Below are 25043 nucleotides of genomic sequence, written 5' to 3'. Positions count from 1 at the left end.
GCCTAGTAGTTCTGCGTTTCAGAGTCCTTGTGTTGTCTGTTGACCAAGAATACTGTCTTTATGCCCTTTACATTTGGAAATTATGCCGAAGTAGTGTTTGTAAGGAGTTGGGAGCAGTTGCCGGTAAGCGCGAAAAACCGTGCGCGCCCAAAAAGGGCGCGAAGCAACGGAAACCCCGCCTCCTGCGCTCGCCAGCTGGGCTCTGCCCTAGGAAGGAGGCTCTGGCAAACCACTTCCGAAAAACAGTTGCCTTGAAAACTGCAAGGACTCGTCCAAGCAGTCACTGCAGGGTCAGCAATGACTGAGCGCAGATTAAAAAAAAAAAAAAAAGTGTTTGTCAACCTCAGCAACTTGAAGATGTGTGGACTTCGATTCCCAGAATTCCCCAGCCAGCACGGGTACCTGTCAGCACTCTCAGTTCTTTCCACTATGGGAGTGTTTCTCAACCTTGGCAACTTGAAGACATGTGGACTTCAACTCCCAGAATTCCCCAACCACACCTCTTCAAATTACCAAGGTTGAGAAATACTGTGCTGAAGTACAAGAATATACAGGTAATCCTTATTTGGGCCATTTAGAAAGCTAATTAGCGGGAATCCTCCAGCATACATACAAGTGAATAAGTCATGTCTTATTATTATTATGGTTGGTCGCACAGTCAGCCAGATGTTTAGACTGGATTTGGCATTTTATCCACCTATTGAGTCCTTCCCTAGGACCTGGGATAGGCAGATGTCATGTTGTTGTTGTTGTTGTTGTTGTTGTTATTATTATTATTATTATTATTATTATTATTATTATTATACCAATTTATATAGCTGCCCATCTCACCACAGGTAACTCTGGGCAGCGTACAACAAAGACAAAACAAAAACAGTCAATAAATACATTAAAATATATATTTAAAAAATAGAACCGAGAATAAAAGGCTGTTAAAAATAAGGGAGCCACCTCACTAATTCCCTAGTGACTAAGTCACTAAGTGTTAGCTTAATGGTGACTTTTTAAAATGTTCTTTTAAGCTGCACCAGTTCATTCTATTGAGCCATTGTTACCAAATGTTACTAGTGTAGCTACTACTTTAGTACTTTATAGAATTTCAAAAAGAAAAGGTCTTTAGGATGCAATCGTCTATTCTGTTTCCAGGGAGTAAACCTCAAAGAACACAGTGGTATATCTTTTCAATAGATAAGTATAAGACTGCACAGTTTACCATCTAAAAATAGATAAGAGACAAAGGAAAGACAGGTGGCCAGAGGAAGAACAAAAACACCATACAGTGATGTGCAGTTTTAGACTTTGGAAAATGAAGACATTAAATATATTTATGGGGCATTTACAATTAGTGTAATTGTTGAAAATACTGATCTCTCAAATCTGTCTCAAAACTTAAAACGTTGACAGTGGGCTTATCAAAATCTTCATATTTTACAATGAGCTTCCTGAAGCTGTCCCTTAGAAACCTATTAAATGTGAACAAGAAACTAAATCCAGAAACCCTGGGTGGAATTAAAGGGCTGATCACAATCCTGCTTTTTGCTGAGTATCTTCATCTCAGACACAAAGCTGTCACATTATCTTATTGGCACCTTTTGGCTCCTAACAGTTCTGGCTATCCTTTATATTTTGAATAGTGTCACATTTTATCATTATGGAGGAAAAAATGTGGCTAATATTATTACAGATCTATGTATTTGAATACAACCATGGATTTAAAGCAGTGCTTCTCAACCTGGGACCTTTTCAGTTATGTTGAGACTACAGGTGCCAAAATATTTAGCATTTTTCAAAAGGCACAAGGTAGGGAAGATTGTTTTAAAGTTTAAAGTAATTCTTTTCTTTTTCTTTTTGCTTCCTCTGTGCTTTGTTGTAGACAGTAGATCTAAAGAAATTCAACACTAAAAATAGCACTTGTATTTCTATATATGTATATATTTTCCTACAAGATACTGCATTCTAATCTGTGTGAAATGGTGCACGTTTTCATACAAACTTTATATTACCTTGGGAGAGATGCACACTTCACCTGTTTTTAAAAATGAGCATACATGCATCCCCAGAAAAATGTAATTTCTCAGCTTCTTTTCATACAATTGAGACAGAATTTTGAAATGTTGGGAATGTTCTAAACAAAATTCAAAGCCACCAGGTCTTCCCTTATACAACAGGTACAGCAATTCCCAGCATGAAAAGGACCATGATATATCTGCCTGCCATGCCATAAAAGAAGATGTATTTTTCTTTTTTAGCATTGCAAACTTAGTGAATAGCCAGGGAGTCAAATCCAGACTTTTAAGAACTAACCATTCAAAACCATCAACCAAAGATGAGCGAATCTATTGGCTTTTCTTTTCCCCACATTTAGATTTCTTAAACATTCTTTCTGTCCTGTTTAATAAGACATTTGCATTTTAGTATGTCCTTAAGAAAAAAAAAGAGTCCATCCCTAACATAAAGAATGGAGTTTGGTCAGATCTTGCTTTAAGAAATCTTGAAACTTGCCTGAATGGAAGCAGTTCATCTTTTTCCCCATTAGGGCCAGGAGCAGGGAGCTATATGAGGAGACGTTGCGGGAAGGAGCCTTGAAAGAGACAGAAAGATGACTTGCTGTTATGGTTCTTTGGGCTCTCTTGGACTGTTTATGCTGACCCCAGTCTAATATTCTACCTATAAAGAAATCTTATATTGAAGAAATGCCATTGGTCTCAAGTGACTGCCTCCTAAGAAAGACAACTCTACATCTTCACTGCTGGCTTGGAGCAGAGAAATATAACAGGGTAACTCCGTGGAGCTGGCTTCCTACCTAGCAAAACCAACACAAGTAGAAGAAAGAAAATGTGCGTGTGTGTGTGTGTGTGAGAGAGAGAGAGAGAGGGAAATTGGATATCAAGCCATAATAAATAAGGAACAGAACCTAATATCCAAATAATTTTTCAAACGTTCAGAATGTGAGCTGTATTTATATGAACAGGCTCTCAGTGGCTCATTCTTTTTGATTACCTCTTTATCATATGCTACTTGAGATATAATAACAGTGATCCAAATTCTGTAAAACTATGTGAAAGTGGTACCAACCTTTTCCAATAGCAGGAAATTATGACCTTTGCTATCCTTAATTAGTTGATGACCATTTCTTAAGTATTACTAGCAGCCAAGTGGATGCATTCAGACGATATATAGAAATTCTGTATTCAATAATTTGCTATTTATAAGTCAAGATTCTCCATAAACACTATTCAGTACAGCTGCATTTCCCTGCCCCCAAAGGAGAACAGCTTTCTACAATATTGGCAATAAATATTAGTTAAATTAAAAATAATATGTGTTTGGGGTGTGGAGGTATTGTTTTGAAAATGGTTTTGTCATATTCCTTTCAGTATCACTGCTCTTTTTATTTGAATGTGATTCCCATTTTATTTTAGCCCTTCTTCCATTTTTTTTCCTATTTAAACTGTTAAACTTCTCTTAATTTTTTTTTAAAAAGGACCCTTGTTCCACTTCTGAAGAGAGTCAGTTTGGTGTAGTGGCTAAAGCATCAGGCTAGAAACTGGGAGACCGGGAGTTCTAGTCCCTCCTTAGGGACAAAGCCAGCTGGGTGATCTTGGGCCAGACTCTCTCTCTCAGCCCTAGGAAGGAGGCAATGGCAAACCACTTCTGAAAAACCTTGCAGAGACTTGTCCAGGCACTTGCCAGGAGTCAAAAACTGACTCAAAGGCGATGATGATGATGATGATGATGATGATGATGATGATGATGATGATGATTCATTTCTGAGTATAAACTTTACAAAACATTCTGTCTAGAACCCCTGAAGGTATTACCTAGCTGGTTTCAAATGTGCCACTTTTGAGACATTCGTCAGAGAACTTTCTCCACACATGGTCCAAGTATTTGAGTGGTGCAATTGTGTCATTTGAGAGATGATTGGGGAAAATGGCATAGAATTTCTAAACTTTGCAGTTGCTGAAATAAAATGGGCACATTCTGCCTAGAATATCCCCAACCTTCCCAAAGCAATTCTGGCTTGAAGTTTAGCATGGTGGGTTATTACTAGGGAGGCTTTGGTTCAAATGTCTATTCAGGCATGAAGGTTAATGGGTCATCTTGGGATAGGCATGCTCTCTCAATCTAATATACCTCGCAGAATGGTTGTGAGCATAAACTTGGAGGGTGTTTTCTGTGTCTATTATCTTGAGCTGCCAGAATAAAGAAAATATAGAAGGAAGTGATGGGCAATATGCTTTTTAGACATTAACAATTTTCTTATGGAAAAGTCCCCAGTATGTTACCAGGGAACCCAAGTTTTTTTAACAAACGCATGGTGATGGCCTCTGATTTAATCCTCCATCCTTATTCAGGCATTCAACCAGTTATGTGTTGAAGACTTGTGAATATATACTCAGCTTTAATTAGAATCAGATTTAATTACCAACTAGCTCATTTTAATCTGAAGGCTAGTGTTTTACAAGAACCGGAAGTTGAATATTGAAACCCTGCCTGAACTCACAAAGGAAAATGCCACTTTCTGCTTTCTCCTATAGTTTGAGAAAAAGCCTCAGGAAGTCACACAAACAGGGGTATCAGACTGGGTATTAACTCAAAAACTATTATAAGAGGGAGAAAATTCAAGGGGTGCTCAGTGACCTTCATACTTGATGTTTGTGTCTTAATTCTGGCAGAATCATGCACAACATTCGTGGAGCTGCTGCAAAACTTGGCAGATGGTTCAGTTCCTTACAGCATTGCCATTTAGACCTTTTCATGAAAGTCTATCTTCCTTAGCGGGCAATTTTTCAGTTGTTGCAGTACTTATAAATTATAATAATTGCTCCATGATTTATTTTTTTCCTATTTTTAGCATTAACCTGGGCAGAAGGATAAACATACATCCTTATGTATCTCTGGTTAGATTCTTCAGCCACAAACTGAATTCTCCAAAGATCCTGGAAAAGAGTATGATATACAAGTATAAAGTACATATGCATGAGGGCTGTTCTGTGCAAGCGTTACAAATAGTGTCCTGAGGTAAGAAAAACAAAAATATTATTTATCTAAAACTAATAATAGCATCTAGGTTAAAATAAATGGAGGAATAAATAAAAACAGCATTGTTGTTGGCCTGTAGGATGTCACCTACCCAATCTAGGAGAAGATGGGGGTGATGCTTTCTGAAAGAGAACTGCATACTGTTCAAAGAGGCATGAAGTTGTAATGATGGGGGACTTAAAGTACTAGATTTGTTGGGAGACAAATTCTGCCATGCATGATCCTTCCAGGAAAGGGCTGACTTGTCTTGCTGACAACTTTCTCCTTTAGAGGGTAGAGAAAATCATAAGAAGATCAGCTATCCTTGACTTGATACTAATAAACAGGGATTATTTAGTTAAGGAGGTGGAAGTAGCATTTTGCCAGTGAATTGATGAAGGAGATTAAGATGGGTGGGAGTTCTTTAAAACAAGGAGACATTAAAAACAAATTGCAAACAATTCCCATGAGGAGAAAAGTGGAGGACAGCAGAATATCTGAAATGAAAAAGGACAGTATGGGACAGTGTTTCTCAACCTTAGCAACTTTAAGATGTGTGGACTTCAACTCCCAGTATACCCCAGCCAGCCATGCTGGCTGGGGTATACTGGAAGTTGAAGTCCACACATCTTAAAGTTGCTAAGGTTGAGGAACACTGGCATAGGAAACAGAAATAGGAACAGATCAGTGAAGGAAAATGGACGGAGGAAAGTGAAGATCTGTTTTCTGCAATTCCAAACTCTAGGATGGAATAATTCATTCCACAGGAAGGCAGAGTTTGACTGAATGTTAGAAAGCACTTCCTAACAGTAAGAGAAGTTCAATAGTGAAACCAATTATTCAGGGAAATGCTCAGGTCCCTTTCAATGGAGAGGAGAGGAGAGTCTCCTGTTGTGATTATAAGGAAAAGACTTCTGATTGCTCCCTAGCTCCTTGTTTGGGAATTCACGTAGATCGTTTAGAGCAGGCTAAAACAACAGCAACCCCCAAACACCAACCTACAGTAACTACATTCTGAGAAACAGTATTCCATTTTAGTTAAGGCAGCACTTTTAGCTACCATTAATTTTGCGTGTCTGTTCTTTCTTTCTTACTCATTTTAGGATTTTAGAACACTCTGGTTTACTGTGCACAATGCCTTTTGGCTTGCTTTGTTTAGCCACCAAGCAGTTCTCTCTTTAGGGCCAAACCTGAAGTTGCCAGTTCTAATCTACTCTTGTCTTTATGATACCCAGGTGTCCTATCTACCTGGATCTCATATGCTAGCAAATCCGTTTTCACTAGACATTAGCGTTCCCCAATATGAGACCTGTAGCTTTGCTACAGTTCTTTTAAAGCCAGGAATAGGTCTTAGTAAATAAAGTAGCATACTACACTACATCAATCTATCAGTCAGTCAATCATTCTTCCTCCAGTGAGCTAAGGATGGCTTACCTGGTTCTAGCCCTCCTAATTTATCCCCAGAAACATGTCCATCTGTGTGTGTGTGTGTGTGTGTGTGTGTGTGTTAAGAAGCAAGTGACAAAATGTGTGTCACTCCTTATATTCTTGCATACAGCATCATGATGCAAGTACAAAGGTTTGTTGCTTGTTCATTTTGGCATTGTGACTAGACGTGGATGCCTCTTCTCAGAACATACCTCTAAGACGCATTAAGTAGAGGAAGGCTGAGCTGACACATCCTACTAAGGTATAGGAATTTTTAACCATGATTTAAAAAAAACAACAACACATCAGTCTAGTTAACGGATCAAGTGGTTTGTTTCTGGTTTTAGGAATATATTGTATATACCCAGCCAATTGCATTTTATTCAATAAATCATGGTTATGGCTTACATAATTATTTTTATCTTTGCTGATTATGTAAGTCCAGTGCAACTTTCCTAGATGTCAATCCATTTGAACACGAGGGGATTTCCTTCCAATCAATGTTCCTATGACTGCACTATTAAGACCCTTTTGTAATAAATCAGTCAAAGGGTTATTCCTGCATGTAGCCTTAATCAAAATATTTCCACTAGCATATGTTTCTACCACATCTGCTATGGTTTGTCTCTGCACTGAACAAACAATTACACTGCTGGTCACAGATGCTGGCGAAACGTTAGGAAACAAAACTTCCAGAACACGGCCACACAGCCCAGAAGACCCACATCAGCCAAACAATTACACTGTTTGTGCCAAGCAAAACAAATAATAGGTCATGGAAAGGGTGGGGAGGTGGTCAATGTCCAAATATTCCAGGGTTATAATTTCAGTACATACTGGGTGATAATGAAATTTAACATATCAGAGGATAGATTATCTTGGCCAGAAGAAGTAGTGCAGAGACACAGAATAATTGTTTCCATGGGTGTTGTTGAGGTCAGATAAAATCCCCCCAAGTATTTTTACTGATAGTCTTCCTTTTAAGTGTCTGTATTACAATGGGGAAGTTGCTACTTATATCTAGTTTACTCTTACATATTTTCTGCATATTTTATTAATGCATTTTATTGTTTAAATTTTGAGTGTGTTTCTTAGCTGGTGAATTGTGGACAACAGTATGTTGGTTTACAATGTTGTCTCTAGGTTAGAGAGTCTAGCTTGCACAATATAGCATGATGATTGTAGGGGGATAACAAGGTTTGGTTATATATATGATATTCTGGCCAAAATGTGCCCAAAATGACCTGTACTGTCCTTATCAGTGCTGAACAAAGAGTAAAATAAGGATGTGTGACATTCCCTTGGTTGTTTAATTATTTCTGGAAAAATGTATAAGAACTCCTTATGATGGTTTTAGAGGTGTATTGGTTGGGTATGTGAATGTATGTTATTTGTATGTAGATGATAGCATGTTACTGACTGAGAACCTAAATGATTTGGTGAATGTTAGCAAGATTATATAATGCAGTGAGTAGCAGAGATCTGAAAATTAATATATCAAAGACTAAGATGGTTTTTTGACTTAAAAAATGGAGTGTATCATTTTAAGTTATACATAAATGGTGAAAACTTTTATGCTTACCTAGGCAAAATGGTTACTAAAGATAGGAAAATAGAGTGAGAAATCTTAAAACATGCCAATGCTGATAGAAAGGTAGTGTGTAATATGTGGTCTATGCCATGAAACTAATGTTCACTGAAAGAAGGAAAATGGCTGTGTATAAGAACTGGCTTCTTAATGCGAGTTGGATATGTCAAGGGAAGCATAAAAATAAGTTGAATGAAGTGTGAATGGGGTGCTTTAAGAAGCGTGTGCGGTAAGACAGGAACAGAAAGGATCAAGAATGAATGATTGCAGAATGTATGTGGACTGAATGCAAAAGTGAGGGACCAGTATGAAAGAAGCATGCTGTGGCAGTTTCATCATTAGAAAGAACAAATGAGGTTTGAATTGCACAACAAATACATGGAAGATGAGGGAGGGGAAGGGTAGAGTGAGAAAGTTGTAGCTTCATAGAGTTGATGGGATCCTGAAAAACAGATGTGAGAAATTTAAAGAACAAAAATGCACGAATGAAATGGATACAAGGATAGTTATCTATTAGGGAGTGTCATCTGGCAGGACCTGGGAAGTATGATGAAGGTTCCTCATGCAGCTGGATATTCACAGCAGACCTGTTCTGGCAACCTGAGAAGACCAAGGTGGGGCAGGGTTGAACAGTAGCCCTGCTAGCCTCTTGACGAATGATTAGAGAGGGCTCACATGGGTTGAACTTAAAACAGGGCGGGACAAGTAAACCTTAGGAAAGTGTGGTACCCAGGCCCGTGTGAATAAGATCCATATTGGAGCATCTGTAATTTGCAGTTTGAGATCCATTTGCATCCATTCACTATTGGTTCATTAAGGTACCGTCTTTACCTGAAAGATAATCCTGAATTTAAGCTAATTGTACCCCCCTTCCAATCAGGTATCCCTGGAGGGTGACCAAGTCCTGCAAGATGGCATGCACAGTATGACGATCCAAGTCCCACCCTGCTGACACACATACAAAAGGGGCAGGGCTTGGATCCTGATGAAATGCTTGCCATCTTGCAGATTCTGACCCCACCTCCACAGAAACTGCTGGATCCCCCCACAAAGAAGGAAGATTAGTCAAAAAAAATATGCACTTCATTACTATATTCTCAGAGGACCTAAGATGTCCTTCCCATTCGAAAGGTAATTTTTTTAAAAAAATACTACTTTTCCTTTCAGGTCAAAAAACGATTGGTAAATGATATTGCCACAATATAAATGGATGGCCCCGTTTTGTTTACACAATGCCCTTCTTTCCATAAATGCCACGAAGGGCAGCAGAATCTCATAATACTTGTATGCCAGTACATTAATGGTTGATCAAAGAAGGATTTTCTGTTATCATTTGATGAGCTCACGTTTTATTTTAGGCTTAGGTTTGTACTATTGCAGTTCTCTTTTATTTGAGCAGGTTGTGGACAATGACAATACACTTGAAAATAAAATATTGCCACAGCAGTCTGTCTTAATCCATCTTGTTTTCTCTGTTAAGAGATGCTTTGATTTTTGAGGAGCGACAGTCATATTGTTTCACTGATTGACACATGCCAGTCACACTCATGCATGCTTCTGTAGTTCTGATGATTTAAAATAATACTGGTTTATGGATTCTACTGCCATAGAAATGGAATACTGATATATCACGATAGACCAACGTTATATTTTGGTGAAGATATAATAATAAACATCTGTAAGGACAAAATAGGTACTGGCAGCTGGATGCTTTTATTATATCAGAAGAATTCACCACCACTTGTCAAAGTCCATGCAAAACTGTGACATTTTATCTAACAATATGAAGCTAATCTTTATGTAAAACACTAGTTAGGGCTCCGCAAGCATTTGCAAACATTGGTGAGAGTAATTAACAACAAAGAGGCCTTTAATTAAATATGTACAATATTAACTTTGGCCTTTATTAACAAATCATGATGAACCAAATGGCAAAGATAAAGGATGAACGAAAGTTGCTTAAAGGACCTTCAGCAAAGATGAGATACCTGCAAGTAAATGTTCATTTATTAATTTAGACCTGAATAGACTTCCTTATCAAAATATTTTTGGCAATTACTGCCTGAAAAATGGGTGTGATATAAAGTTCAGGCAATTTTATTGTCCGTTTTGTGTTTAAACTGTGTATATTCTAGACCTCTGTTTTAATTTGGCCTTCTTAAATTTAATGTCTTACCGTGGAGTGATACGTATATCTCACTATGCAATTTTTTCTAGGAACTTTAATGATAGAGAAGTAAAAGATAATATAAATATTGCAATTGAAATTGAATGAGCAGTGAATTTTCAGTCATTTTAACACAGTAACATATATTAATTCACTGCTGATTTTATATGATATTCAAAAATTATTAATACATTTTAAAAACAAGCTGTGAGTAAGAATCCTGATGCTATCTCTTCTAATGAAACACAAGAGGAAAACAATATTTACTCTGTCACTTTTAATACCAATTCATCTTGAAGTTTTAGTTAATTATTTTTCACAGTGGTACACCCTTGGACAATTGGAAGATTTTTTTCTCTCTATTACAGTTTCTTATGGTGAACTCAGGCTGGATTTGACAGAATAAATCAATATGTGTCTCTAGCAGTTAATTAGAGTATATTCTTTAGAGATACATAGAACTTAACATGGCATCTCAACTACAGATTTATTTTAAAGAATCCTAATGTTTTTTGGTGACCCTAGTAATAAAATTTGAGAAAGTAATTAAAATTCAGCAGGAGTCCCAGATTTATAAGGGACGGCTCTTCAGAAGAAGCATTTTAATGATAAACTGCAATCCGCTGCTGTGGGGGTGATGGAAGTAGTTGTCCAACACATCTGGAGGATGCTGAGTTGGGGGGGAAATAGGTTAAGCACTTTGGTTACATTCCTTGGTCTGCTACCAACAAGTACCCTGTGGGGAGCAAACTTAAGCAGAATTTGGTTCAAGATCCTTAAAAGCTGACTGGGGCTGGTACAAGAAAGCTGTGTGGTATGTCATTAATTGAAATGGATTACTAATTGACATCTTCTGTCTAGCCTTGTTCTCATCATCATACGGGAATACTTAAAAAGACATATTGTAAAAGCAATGCTATTTTTGCATTACTCAGGAAGATGGAGATATGCTGTTGCTATATCAGTGGAACAGCTGCTGTATATAACATGTGGGAGGAAAATATTCAGCTACAAAATATGAAAAGCGCAGGATGCTGGAAATTCTGACAGTGCTCACCACAGGGATTGTCCTGCCACCTACACCTGGAGGTGGCTAATGAGGTCACAGTGATAGAACATCCCCCCATTGCTTCCAGATAACAATGCAATAGGGGTAATTTATCTTTCCATCCCCACCCCATTATTCTGGGAAAAGAAGACGGATAGTATATCTTGCTATAGCCAGGTGGAACAACATGTTGCTTGTTCAAATCCAGGTACAATAATACCCAAAGAATGGTGTCTGCTGGCTCTCTGTGCAACTGCCCCTTGGTTTACATTCCTCCATGAATCTTCTCTGTAGTAGCCCAGCAGGGTTGCCTATGTTCTGCCAATGCCCGCTCTATTTCAACCATGCCATGACTTGACTCATCAGCTGCAAAACAGCTCCAGTAGTGGTAAGTTCTAACAAAGCCCCTATCACTACACGGTCCTGCCATATTGGTTGGCCTTACACAACATAGTTCTGAATCAACCTATTTTCTGGGTTTGCCCAATCCATTGATTGAGCTATAAATGAAAGAAATAGTTTAGCTTTGCAAATCAAACATATCAAACTCAAACTCAAACTAACCAACTATGGAGTCCTTGGGTTCTCTGAACTTGGTTGTTTTCTTGCAGGCGCTTTGTTACCTGGCTAAATAATATCTTCAGTGCACTAACTAAGCTTGGTGTCTTCTGCAATTGCAGCTGCTAAGCCCTTAATTGCTCTGGTTAAGCACGTTTTGCGAATTCAGCCATTTAGCATCTTTTAGCAGTTTTGTCCTACAGTTGTCCTCCAAATACATTGCATTTCAGCTCTCAGAGTGTTAAGAACACTGTTCTTCTTGCATACAGCATGCTATCTTAATTACTAAAGATAATACCAATATATTTCTTTATCAAATTTATACCCACCACAATTATGGGACTCTTGGTGCTTTAGAGTAATTAAGAATATGCAATATAATATCCATAATGGCTTTAAACACAAATATGTACCCAGGCAAAAGGTTTAGTGACTGCTTTATATACCTGCAGCAGGAGAACAACAACAACAGAAAAGGGGTGGTGGTGGTGGTGGTGGTTCCTAATCAGTTCAAAATTCAAGGCCCAAGAAGAGAGGGGAAGAAACAAATTTGGACAGGCCCAACAAGTTTTCTCCAACTCTACCCATGGGAGAATTAAATCTTTGTGCCAAGAGAAGGGAAGGAGAACTGTTGGGAGATCAAGAGGAAAAACAGGTAGAAGGGGGGAAAAGTGAGACTGCATGCAAGCAAGATGGAAACTGGAAACAGCCACATGGTCTTGGTGAGTTAGCAGAACACAGGCAGGAGGAATATGGTAGATGCAGAGCTTAACTTTTTGGGAACTCGAAGTGAGGGAGGATGTGACTTGGAGCCAAGACAATCCACAAACCATGAATTCTTTTATTTGGAAAGCATTTGCTAACCATTTCAAGGAATTTGCCTCAGAGGTATATAGTCTTTGTGCAAAACTAATGCATGTTCTGATCCATCCTCAATTCTTTGCACCTCAAATCCCACCCATCTGGATCTGTGTCCAGTTCCCAGAGCAGTCTGACATTTGAGACACTGTAATTTTATCCATGCTGAATGCCTTATCCCATCCCATCATAATTGTTTGGGCATTTGACTGGCCCAGCTAGAAGAAAGTTTTCCTTTTCCTTTTCCTTATTTTTAAAGGAAACTGAATTTTATTAAATATTGATGCTTTTGTTTTCATTTCTCTCCTGAGCCAGGGTTAAGGAGGAAGTGTGTGGTCAAGGCAGAAAAATATCCATCGCCCGTGATCAGGCCCTGGGCCATGGACGGGGGCTGTTGGAGGGAGGCATGGCTGAAGAGCACCCCTGCAGCTTCGTGGCATGGGTCTGCAGCTCACCTGCCCCCGGAAGGTAAAGACCTAGAGAGTTTTATTTAACGAAGAAGGTTAAAGGGGGAAGATGCTAGGCACACAAGACAGCCAAAGTTTACTTTTTCACTAGCATCAGTGGAACTGAAAAGTACTTAAGGTGGATTTGGCCTTGGATGTATTTTTGTACTATTTACCTGCTGCAGTTAATTGAAGACCAAAGGCTTTAAGAATACTGGAGCTGGAGAGGGAGGGATCCTGACCCCACGCTAGCTAAAGAAAAATTCAGATTAGAGAACCAATTAATTTGGTAATTCCTTTTGGTAGAGTTATTTCCCTTAACCATATATATGTGGTAACTACCGTCTTACTTTTAATTGTTCATGAGCGGGGACCAACACAGCTTTCAACCTGGCATTTTGGGATTGTTTATTATGGCAAATAAGGGAGCAAGAGACTATAGCTGCACATAAACTGCCAATTATTATTATTTTTACATTGCATTCCTTTACAATTCTTAAAAGCTACATCCCAAACTGTTTTCCAACAGCTCTGTAGCTTGGAGCTCTATTTCTGTACTCTATACTTAATTAAGAGTACAGGCAGTGAAAACTCTACACTCTGTATGGTGTGAGGAGTTTTGCAGCTGATTTTATTATTTTCTTTTTATTGCATCCTCTTCTGTGGATGCAAGGATTTTGATACATGCAAGCCAATTTTGCTGTATAAATTGTGTGGGAGAAAAGATGGAGGCTCTTTGGTTCAGGCCTTGTTACTGCAGATAGATAGATGAGAGACAGAAGCAAGCAATATGTCAATATGCGACTATGCAACTATGCGACTATGCAGTGCATAACTTGTTTACTACAGCAGTTGCGAGAGCAGTCCAGATCTACCCAACAAAAATAGATGATAGATCAGAGGCAGAGAAACTAGAACAATAAGGCAGCTGGACCTGGCAAGTCAAACCACTGATGGCATAGGCTGGACAAACAATATCTTCTAAAGAACCTAAGGAGGAGGACCAATTAGAAGCTAGGGGGTTGGATATTTGTGTAAAAGTTACCAGTGAGAAATAAGAAGAAACATACAATCCAAACCCCAAGGGAAAAAGGATCTAAACTAGTGGCTGAAGACTTTGGGAAGGTCTTTGCTATTGCTGTGGCTGACTCAAATCAAGCCCTCCAAGCACTTCCCTGCTCCCCGCCTAAGTTTCCATGTGGATATCTAATTGGGCTGGACACCCAATTAGGCCCACAATGTGGGTGAGGCTTACTAGTTATGATATTCAAACTTGGAGGAACATGTGCTGCATTTGGCTCTCATCTCTTTGCCTTGCTGTGGAATTGTTTTGCTCACTTGCTTAAGTAAAAGAAGGTGAAACGTTCACCAAGTCTCTGGTATTTTCTGTTGTCCATCATTAAAGTTATCTGGTTGAATTCCTACTGAGGAAATGACAGTCCAAACTTAATTTATACTCAAATGAAGAAACAATGCAAAGTCCACCTATTGATAGAAATATTTTTAGGCTGTCACTGGAAAAAAGACTCTGGGGAGAAGAAAGCAGGTTTGCAGGTCACATGCTTTGGTTGAGTTGAATCCTCTGTGAATTTGTCTAAGCTGGGAGTGTATGACATGCCTCTTGCTGCCTCTCTTAAACTGGTTTTGGGTACAGACTGGTCAGATTAATTCAGTGCTTTGTATGAAGGGTGTTTTGTTGACCCCCAAATGTCTGCGTTGGCTTGATAATCCAAGTGTGTGGAGGCAGAGTTCCTCAAAGAGGCAATGCAAATCACAGGGCGACTCCAGGAAAATATCTGCAAACATCACACAGAATATAGAGGTTTTCAAATCTAATAGCTCATCTGTAGTAGCAATAGTCAGAACTTGGAAACATCCCCAGAAATCTGTAATAATTTCATTGTTGCTCAAGAAAACACTCAAAAAGGACAGTGCATGGAAAGCAAACACCCTCTCATTTAATATGTATTAATACATATTCATTAATATGTATTTAATGAATTATGGGACAGACAATAAACAAATAAATAGCACTGAAAAAGTAAGGAGAGTAATATTCTGCATTTGCATTGTTTTATATGAATATTTTCATACTTCTGTTTTAGTGCACTTTCCATGCCTTGACAGGGTGAAAGAGGATGACATTTTAAAAAATATGTTACCAGGAACAATTTAATATAAAAGACTACAGCTGAAAGCATTTTTAAAGTGGTCTTAATAATTTTCCTACTTACTGTTAAATTTGTGTCTGTTTCTAAAACATGTCAGGTGCCCAAGTTGTTTTAGCTAGTAATATTTACATGCTTTCTTAGGAATAATTCCCACTAAAATTATTGGGGCTCACATTTAAATAAATGTGTGCTGTAGATTTGTGTAATAATCTTTAAAATATCAGCAGCATACAACCTGAGATCCCAAATCTATGTATGATCCTCCAGTGCCTGGGTGAGACCCCCCCAAAACCTCCCAAGTTTTCTTCAAAATATAATTTTTAATGTTATAGAAATGTAGATTACTAAATGTGTAAGATCCGATCATGTGAACTACAGTATCTTTAATTTAATTTAAATTTGATTAATTCTGACTTGGCTATTTCTGATATCTACTCAAAGTCCAAGTCCAGTACAGTTCTCAGCTGAGAAAGGTTGCTTAGTCTTGATTTATGTAATATAGTACATTTCAAGTACAGTACAAATTATATTTACAATGCACTTCAAATATACATTATCTGAAGAAAGAACTTTTATCATTACTGAGGGCCCCTTCATATAAAAGGGCAGCCCTGTTCTAAGATCAGCACAAGCTTTGTGGGGCTTTGAGAGGTCAGTGAAAGCCAAGCTGATTACCTCTGAAAATAAATCCACTTACCCTTCAATGCAGAGGAAACGCTGTGCTGTTCTGGAGCTGGGGTTGGATATCATCCCACTGGTAGGGACTTGTGGCTGCCTCATCCTGCCTTCCATTTCTAAGAAACCACCACCACCACTGTGCTTTGGCTTCCATCTCTTTTTCTGCTGAATGGAGAAATGACTTTGCTGGTCCCCCAATAGAACAATGGCTGGTTTGGTTTTTGATGTTATTCCCCCATTCACAAAGCAAGCATGGGATGTTGTATGCTCACTGCCTCTGTTGTTGGAGCTCTCCTGTTGGCTGGGTAGAGGGAACTATCAGCCTTTGGGGATATTTCATGTTACCTTTTAATGCCAGTGGGCACAAGTTGCAAGTCCAGACATATTTAAAATTTTTGATAATTTCATTTTATAATCACTTTTTATCTTTTTATAATGATTGTTTTTATCCATTTGTTATTTTATTTAATTGTGGTATGCCACCCAGAGTCACTTGGTGTGAGATGGGCGGCTATATAAATGTGTCATATAAATAAAATAAAGAAATATGCCATTTGGATGAATATAATTATTTGAAGACTATCTTGGAAGAATACTCCATCACCTTTATGTAAACTTATTTAGGATCTGCCTATAAGCATCTAGGTTGTGTTGGGATGCTGGTTTCAAAGTACCTGATTATCTTTGTCATTTATTTATCTGTAGTATGAATATCATAATGGAAATTGGCATATATTTTCATGAGTTTCTTCCTCTACTACTTTTCTGCCCTGGATTGTCAAGTGTCAGGATCTGTAAGGGTGTAGATGTGTCTGACTTTTAAAAATTATGCTTAAATCAGCCTTCCATAAGTCTGCTTTTCCTAAAAGTTCTCTGGACCATCATTTCTGTTTTCACTTGAATCCTCTCCCTCCGGGCCCCATCCCTTTTTCTATACATATCTGAAACTGGGCCAAGCCATAGTTGGAAATAAGGCATAGAGGAGGTAGAACTGTGTACCATAGTTGTATCTAAGACACAAGATCAGAGATGGTACATGTGACTTAGAATCTGAATTATTATGCTAGTCTGTAAGCAGGCACATTTTATTTGCATCACAGGACATCATTTCCATGTAGGAAGGAGGAAAAATGAACACCTCCCTCCAATTTAACAAATAAAGGATAACGTGATCCACATGGGCAGTGGAGAATTCTTAGTGGTCTGTCCTTAAACGGCAATGAATTTATTTCCCCAAGTTGAATAGCCTAATTCAATAAATCTCTCTCTTTCTTATTCTTTGTGTGTACCCTGAGTTCCATTCAGAGACTTTGCATGCACCCAATTAAGTTTTTCAGGGGTTTGCCACTCTCAAAACTCTGCATTAAGGGGAGAAAAAGATTAAGGAGATCTAGCTTAGAAGTGCTATGTGAGAAAAGGCTGTCTGGCTTATAGTTTGTCTCTTACTATCTTGAGTCAGCAGTATAATATAGCTCTGCTGCAAAAGAGATGAATATGGTTTTAGGCCTCATTAATAGAACCCTCGTGTCGACCAAAGGAGAACCTTGCTTCTCTAGAAAAGGGAAGCCTACAGGGAATATGCGAACAATCTCCCGATACCCAAAGGATTGTTATTTAGGAAAGGGCAAATATTTACGGCCTATTGCCCAAGTAGGCAGGACCAAAATATCAAGGACATCAAGTTGCTCAGATCCTTTTAGTTCTGCATGTGTTGCATATTGTATTGCATGGTGCCATCCTATCCACATTAAACACATCACTTATGAAAAATACTGTTCAACCCATCAAAGCAAATGGGGCGCCACAGGCTTTGGCTGAACCCAAGAAAGACTGAGTGGCTTTGGGTGTTTGGACCTTCTGGTGCCAGGGATGTTCCACCTTTGGTTCTGGATGGGGTTGCACTTCCCCAGACAGACCTGCCGCGCAATCTGGGGGTCCTCCTGGTCTCATGATTGAAGAGCAGGTGGCAGCTGTGGCTAAGAGGGCCTTTGCACGCCTTTGGGTTGTGTGTCCCTTGCACCTGTTCCTGGACCGGGAAGCCCTGCTCGCGGTCACTCATGCCTCTGTGACCTCCCATCTGGACTACTGCAATGTGCTCTACGTGGGGCTGCCCTTGGAGCATCCTGAAGCTTCCATGGTGCAGAAAGTAACAGCATGGGTAGTAAATGGCAACAGTTACTTGGTGCCTGTAACACTATTACTCTGTGAGCTGCACTGGTTGCCAGTGGGCTACCAGGTGCCATTCAAGGTGCTGGGTTACTTGAGGGACCATCTCTCCCCAGTTGTTTCTACCCGTCTGATCCAGTCTGGCAGGATGGGTGTGCTCTGGGTCCGGTCAGCTAAGAAATGCTGGTTGGTGGGGCTCAGAAGGTATGCTTTTTCTGCTGTAGTGCCCACGCTGTGGCTGGCCCTGACCCTGCTGGCCTTTCGTAAGGCCCTGAAGACCCAGTTCTGTGCCCAGGCCTGGGGCCTCGAGTGTGCGAAGGGGTCTGTCTCCTGGCTGCATTAGCAACTGTCGACTGGGATACCTTCCTTGGCTGCTATGTATTTTAATTTTTGTATTTGTGATTGTACATTGTTTTTTATTTTATTTTAATATTGTTCACTGCCCAGAATCACTTGTTGAGATGGGCAGCTATACAAATTGATTAAATAGGTAAATACATGTTAACTTTTTCCTGACCAGCACAAAACAATTAGCATCATATTTGAAGACCTGCTATCGTATTTATGTTGGCTAAATTAATAAAGCACCCCCACCTGATCTATCAGCATTTCCTTACTTAAGAAGGGCTACCATTTAATTAGTGGCCCATTCATTCCCCTTGTTCATTTTCTGCTTGCTAAGCATCAGAGCACAAGGGGTGTTCCTTGACAATTAGACAAAGGGCACCTCTGTTTCCCCTGTATATAAATGTCACACAAAAAGAAGTGCCAGTAAAGAGATTTTTCCTCACTCCTGGCTTGCATATGTGGAGCTCATACAAAATAAACAAATTTGTTCTAGGCAACAAAGGAAAAAAAAATCCAGAATTGCCTATAGGCATTCATTTTGCTGTAAATTTATGGTATGACTACAGGATCTGCATTAATCCCAGCCTCCCCGAATGTATTCAGAAAGCATCTATAAATGTATTCTGAAAGTATTTCATTTCTGCTCATACAATTTACATTAAAATCCACACTAGCTTTATACATCATAATATTTTATTCTTTTCTCCATTTTTCTCTTGCCAATAAATTGCATATTTTTAAGCTTTCTCTGTGCCAACAAGGAGCTGCATGGATCTATGGCAACTGCCACATTTGCACTTTTCATTTACAAATCAGTAACTAAATTCTCATTAAATATTCCTTAGCAGTCTGTTCAACATATGTTTCTCCGAGTACCAGTATTTATAAGGGGAAAGCAAATTAGACCAGTAGTTAAATGTGGTTCCTAAAAGCTGCTGATATCCTTGGGACAGAATAATTCCCAAAATTAAGCCTTGAAGGGCTGTCCCAACCTTTCTGTTTTCTCCTTAACGGAATACAAATGGAACTAACTTTGATCAAAATTAGGATACCCAAATCTAGGCTGAAAAATCCAGACGAGTTGGAGTATTTTATAGCTCAGATCTGGTAACTCTGTCCAAACTGGATATCCATTTCTTTCTCTAACGTGGACCAGCTTAATAATCGGATTTCCTAACAGGAGTTGTTTTTAAAGATCAAGTAGGCTTTCCCCCCCAGATTTTTAACATTCCCCACTGTAAGAGAAATTAATTAGAAATTCAACACGGCCTACTTTTGATGCTTAATGCAGTTATGCACAGGGTTACCAGAGGTAAGGCTCACTATGAGCAGTGGGACTTACTTTCTAGCAGGTGCATACAAGAACCGCAGTTGGATTTTTGAATGACAGCAGTGTTATCAGCTGATATTGGATTGTAACTTCACCATCTACCAGTCTGTCAGCGACTTTGTTTAGTTTGTGTTTCAGTGGCCGGACTCCCTGTCAGCAGGAAAACTTCCAGCAACAACATCACAATTACCATTCCAACCATAACTTGCCCTGATGAATCCAAATAGACTTGAATAACTCTCTTAGCTGTAGTTTTCATTTCTTTGAATGGTCCACCTGTGTGAAACAAGACTTTTCCCATTTCTCCTCTGGAGGAGTATCTAGCTAATGCCCCTTTCCTTTCTAGCCCCTTGCTACAAAAACACCAGAGATTCTTGTGATACCATGAAGATTAAAAATATTAGGATGACATAAAACTGTTGTTGATCTTTCTCATGTCTACCCTTGTGGCCTGTTGCTAGCAAGCTCCAACAGTATCCCACTTTGTGGTTTTAAAACTTTTAAATATGCTTTTATGGGCTGTTTTTGTGCAAATATTTATTTTTCTCTGAAGGTTTGTTTTAATACTTCCCTAAATTGTCTTTCAATCACTGATGAAAAGGGAGTCAAAATATTCAAAATAAGAAGGCAAACAAACAAGCAATTGTTGGTTAATTAAATTAAAATTGGCAAGTTCTCCCACAAAATATAGTGAACTGGTTTTTTGCATGGTAACTCCTGCAAGGATTCTTGATGCTTCTCAGTGGAAAGTGCATTCAATTTCTTCTGCAGAAGAATGACCAATTGAGTTGTAGGAGTATACTTCCATGTCCAAAATAACATCATATTTCAAAAGTAAATCTGGCACAGTTTACTTCAGAATTCCATATATGGGCTTGTATCACATCTGAAATGTGGGTTTCTCTTAACACAAAGTTTTAATATTTTAACTTTCAGTGGTCTGTTAAATAAGGATGGACTGTTTGCTTTTTGGATAGTAATTCTGTAATTCTTTATCTTACCTTATGATTTAAATTCTGCTGATTATTGCCATTGATATTTATGCACTCTCTGGATTTTAACAAACACCTGCGGTTTTTAAAATGATGTACAATATGATATTCAGTTATGTAAAACAAACGAATTATTGAAAATTCCTATCTTAAAAAATGACAAGTTCTGTGCCTGTAATTGAAATGCAGGGTGATGATGCACGTTTCATCTCTCCTAGGTACAAGGGAAGTGGTTTCCCACATTATGAAATCAGCATTGCCTTTAACAGCCAAATCTACCTTCAGTATGAACACTGAGTGCTGGGATCGGGCAGAATAAATAAGAAGAAAGGATGGGAAGTTAACATGTCAGAAATGAAATCTTTCTTTTTCTGAAACAAAAAGGGGAAGCTGCTGGACACAGTAGCTAGTGGATCTCAAGAACAATAGCACAGCAATGATAGCAAAAGCAGTTACCACCACCCCACCACTAAAGAAAGGTTAGTGCTTCAGCAGAAACAGCTTGCCACTTATGTGTGATCTAAGGACAGTAGCTAAAGTAAGCCATTTCTTTGCTTGAAACAGAACGGTGGTTTGGGTAAAGGAGCCTGACCCTAAACTTCCATATTCCCTCTGAAAACTGCACAGGTTGCTGCTCGAGTATGCTCTATGGCAGTGTTTCTCAACCTTGTAAACTTTAAGAAGTGTCAACTTCAGCTCCCAGAATTCCAATGGCTGGCTTTGTGTTTGGCTCGTCATCAATACCCACTTTGTGTTGGCTCATCATCAAAACAGGCCACTCACCACTTCCTGAATGCAGGAATGGATGACACCATCCTTCCCCCACTCCCAGATCATTGCAAATGCACCCAGCACCTCTGTTTCCCAGCTTGGATTAAAATCTAACAACTGTAGCTGTGTTAATCCCTTCAGAGCAAATGGTCTCCAATGCTTTGCATTGGAGCTCCAATTGGCTGCCATGCCTGGCACTCTCACTCCCTTGTCTCATTCCCTACCCTGGGCAGCCATTTTGTCCTGGATTGCTATGTTCTCTGCTCGTCAGCTGCTGCCATTTTTTATAATCTTGAGTGATGGCCTGTTAAATCAATGAACTGTTCTCAATCCTAGAAGCTCATGTTACATTCAACTCTTACATCTCCCAATGGGCACCATTTTGGTTTCTGCCTGTGCGAAACAAGCACCACAAATCTCTCTGAGTTAGTCAGAAGTAAAGTTTTATTGGAAGCGTTTGCAAAGGCTGGTGGGCTTCATTGCAAATAAGAAGCCACACCCACATACACACTCAGGCCTAATTATATACCTTCCCGATTGCAAGTCCCTCCCCTTTTCCCCATTGGCTAAGGTACTCTGTGTACAGTCTTTCCGGCCGCTCTAGGATTTCTTCCTGGTCCCTCCCACCTCATCCATTGCAAGTCTATGATAATTTGCTCAAGGTTTCAGCTAATTGCATTATACTGATAAAGACTGCCCCAGGTTAAATTAGTTTTTATTTACATTGTCCCACATAAGGAGACAACTTCCTCTCCATCTGCCACTATTTGATAACCATAACACTTAACACTATTTCCATATCTCTCACACAGCTGCACTCTTAGCATGCTCAAGCTACTATTTCTTTGTCAATAATAACATATTTTAACCATCTCTCACATGCCCAGTCTGGTGAAGCATGTCCCCCCTTTCTCTCCCACTCTCTGTCCACATGTCCGCAGTACTAGAAAGCTTCCCTTCCCTTTAAGAAAAAAAAAATTAAATCATTGCTACTTTACTTCTATGAAATTAAACTATTATTTCTTTCTTACTATAAAGGAAGGTCCTCTGGACCTACAGCAGAATGTAGGAACTAAAGAAAAACCTCTCCCCTGTTGGTCTGATTGTTGTAACATCACAACAAGACTGATACCATAAGAGAGAGGGAGGGAGGGAGGATCTGTGCTAGTGTCACAGGAGGTAACGTGAGGAGTGTGTGTGTGAAGATATCTGTGAAAACGTGGGAAAGCACAGGAAAGGCAGCAGGACTATTGAGAGAGAACAATCCCTAAAAAGAAAAGGTGGGCACTGGTAGACTAGTCCATGTAAGAGCCAGCCAGTGAGGCTTGTCTTCCCAGCACAAGTGGGAAGGGCAAGAAGGCAGGGAATGCCCTGTTGAGTCTTGCAATGGCCCTAGTCCACACTGAGCATCAGTCGGGCCCTGTTGCCAACCCATTGCAATCTAGATTGGAGTTTCTGAGGCTGGTTTAAGAAACAGCCAGGAGCAGCATGGGAGACAAGATATTTCTGACTTTGACATATGAACTTCATTCCTTGCTTGCACCATTGGACAGGACATCTCTGATCTGTTATGTGTGGTGACCTCACCAATTTTTGTAAAAAAAAAAAAATGGAGCTGTACTCAGTGATCAGTTATGCAGAGAAATTCTTCCAACAAATTGCACATGAATGCAGGTTCCTGTTGATCTGGTGGTTTGGGGATTGTTTTGTTCGTTTTGCAGCTTTATGAATATAAATGTAATTCAAGACAAAGCAACTTTAGATTTACTATTAAAAAAATATTAAACAGAACATATAAATTAGATGTTTGAGGCAATGTATTGGTTTGATTAATGAACAAACACGTTATTTATCCATTGAAAGTATTTTTATAATTAGATTGTTTTGATGTTCTAGCCTTGTAAATTTGTCAGATTTATTAGTAGCAGCCCTCTATCTTCATTTCTCTCTTATTTTATTTTTATTCTTCTTTTTCAGACTTCATAGGAAACATTAAAAGAAAAGAACTTCACAGATACACCACTTTAATTACTGCAAAGAGGTCTGTATTTCTGAACATAAAACAAGCAACATCCAGCTACCGCAATCATAGTGATTTTTGATTATATGGGGGGAAAACTAGGATGTTGAGGAATTAAGGATCCTTGTGGCCATTGATGTAGTGGTTTCAATCTACTTGCAGTTTTCCCATGCCACTTTCAACAAAACAAGCAAAAAAGCAGTAATAGCCATTGAAAGGAATAACCATAATTATTATCAGGCGATATCTTTATTGGGTCAGTTGAAGGTTTACCTAGTAGTAGTCATCATTCACACGTCCAAGAATTCTTCATGGAGCAACATCATTAAAACACAGGAAAGTAGAACTGACACTTGAGTTACATCTCTAGCTTCTTGAGTGCCTTCTGGCCTGAGAGTCAACATTGTTAGTAAAAGCAGGTTTTCATGGAATGAAAAAGAGTCTCCAGAAATGCAAATTGAGCCTTATTTGGTGCAGGATTTTCGATTGTACAGGAATGTTTCTTGAAGTTTAATTCAAAGTTGGATGCATCAAATGATGAAGTCATTCACAGGGTTTATTTTTTGGGAATACTGTAGAAGCTCACATGATAGGGGAAATCCCTTTTCTTGAAACATGCTTTGAAGTTATGGGCTAAAAATGATTTTAAAATATTTTGTGTTATGAAGACAACACGAACTTTCTTGGAGAATGTCTTATTTTGATGGCTGCCTTTCATCTTTTTTATTCTGCTGCTTGTAGTAATTAGGCAGTTGAGAGTGATTTGCTTTCAACTAATTCTTGCTGGCTTCTTGCTGGCTTTTGAAATAAATGGTATGATGTAAATGTTTTGAATAAAAGCATCAATAGATAGATTCTTTATATCATCTGTGTATATGTGTATGTGTGTTTATTTATCCCCATCTTTTATGTATGTACTAAGGGTTTAGCAACTAATGTCAAAATGTGGAAGATGGATTTTATAATGGTTTTATAATAGAGTAGGTTCACCCTGGTATCACCACTGTCTGATGTTCTGAAACATGGAGAAAGCAGTGAATCTAATGGGAGTAATTTATACAGCGGGGAAATCATTCCAGTTTAACTGGAATGTTGATTATCATTGGGGACCATAGAAACGAACATGCCACTAAAGAGGAGGCATTAGCAGGCCCATTTCCCAAACTCCAATAACAAACACATCATGGTCTCAAAGACAATGTCATGACTTTGCAAGGCTCCATTCTACCTCATTCCTCTTTTGCAAGTTTTGGAAAAAACGGTGGATGAAGAGCTCTTCTGGGCATCTTAACTATCAAGACAGCCTCAATGTATTTCTGAAAATTTTCCAAGAGTTGAGCAAAATTTAGATAATTTTAGATAATTAGATAAAAATGTAGATTTTAGACAAGCCAGAGAATGGGGAAGTTCTTGCTCAGTAATATCAATTTCTAATACGCACAGGCTGTG

General features: G+C 38.9%; 1 long non-coding RNA gene across 1 annotated transcript; it reads left to right on the top strand.

Annotated features, from left to right (window-relative positions):
- Positions 1-1038: 1038 nt before the first annotated feature.
- Positions 1039-24655, top strand: LOC112541181 (uncharacterized). The gene is made up of 5 exons (XR_003085221.2): positions 1039-2777; positions 4859-5025; positions 12988-13140; positions 21022-21282; positions 23552-24655. It is a non-coding gene; the product is annotated as an uncharacterized LOC112541181 (long non-coding RNA).
- Positions 24656-25043: the final 388 nt, after the last annotated feature.

Source organism: Python bivittatus, unplaced genomic scaffold (assembly GCF_059951505.1).
Source record: "Python bivittatus isolate LINGU-HERP-01145 unplaced genomic scaffold, Pbiv_v1 ctg000080_np1212, whole genome shotgun sequence".
Lineage (NCBI taxonomy): Eukaryota > Metazoa > Chordata > Lepidosauria > Squamata > Pythonidae > Python > Python bivittatus.
Note: the sequence above shows the minus strand (reverse complement) of the source record. Positions and strands in the feature narration are given on the sequence as shown.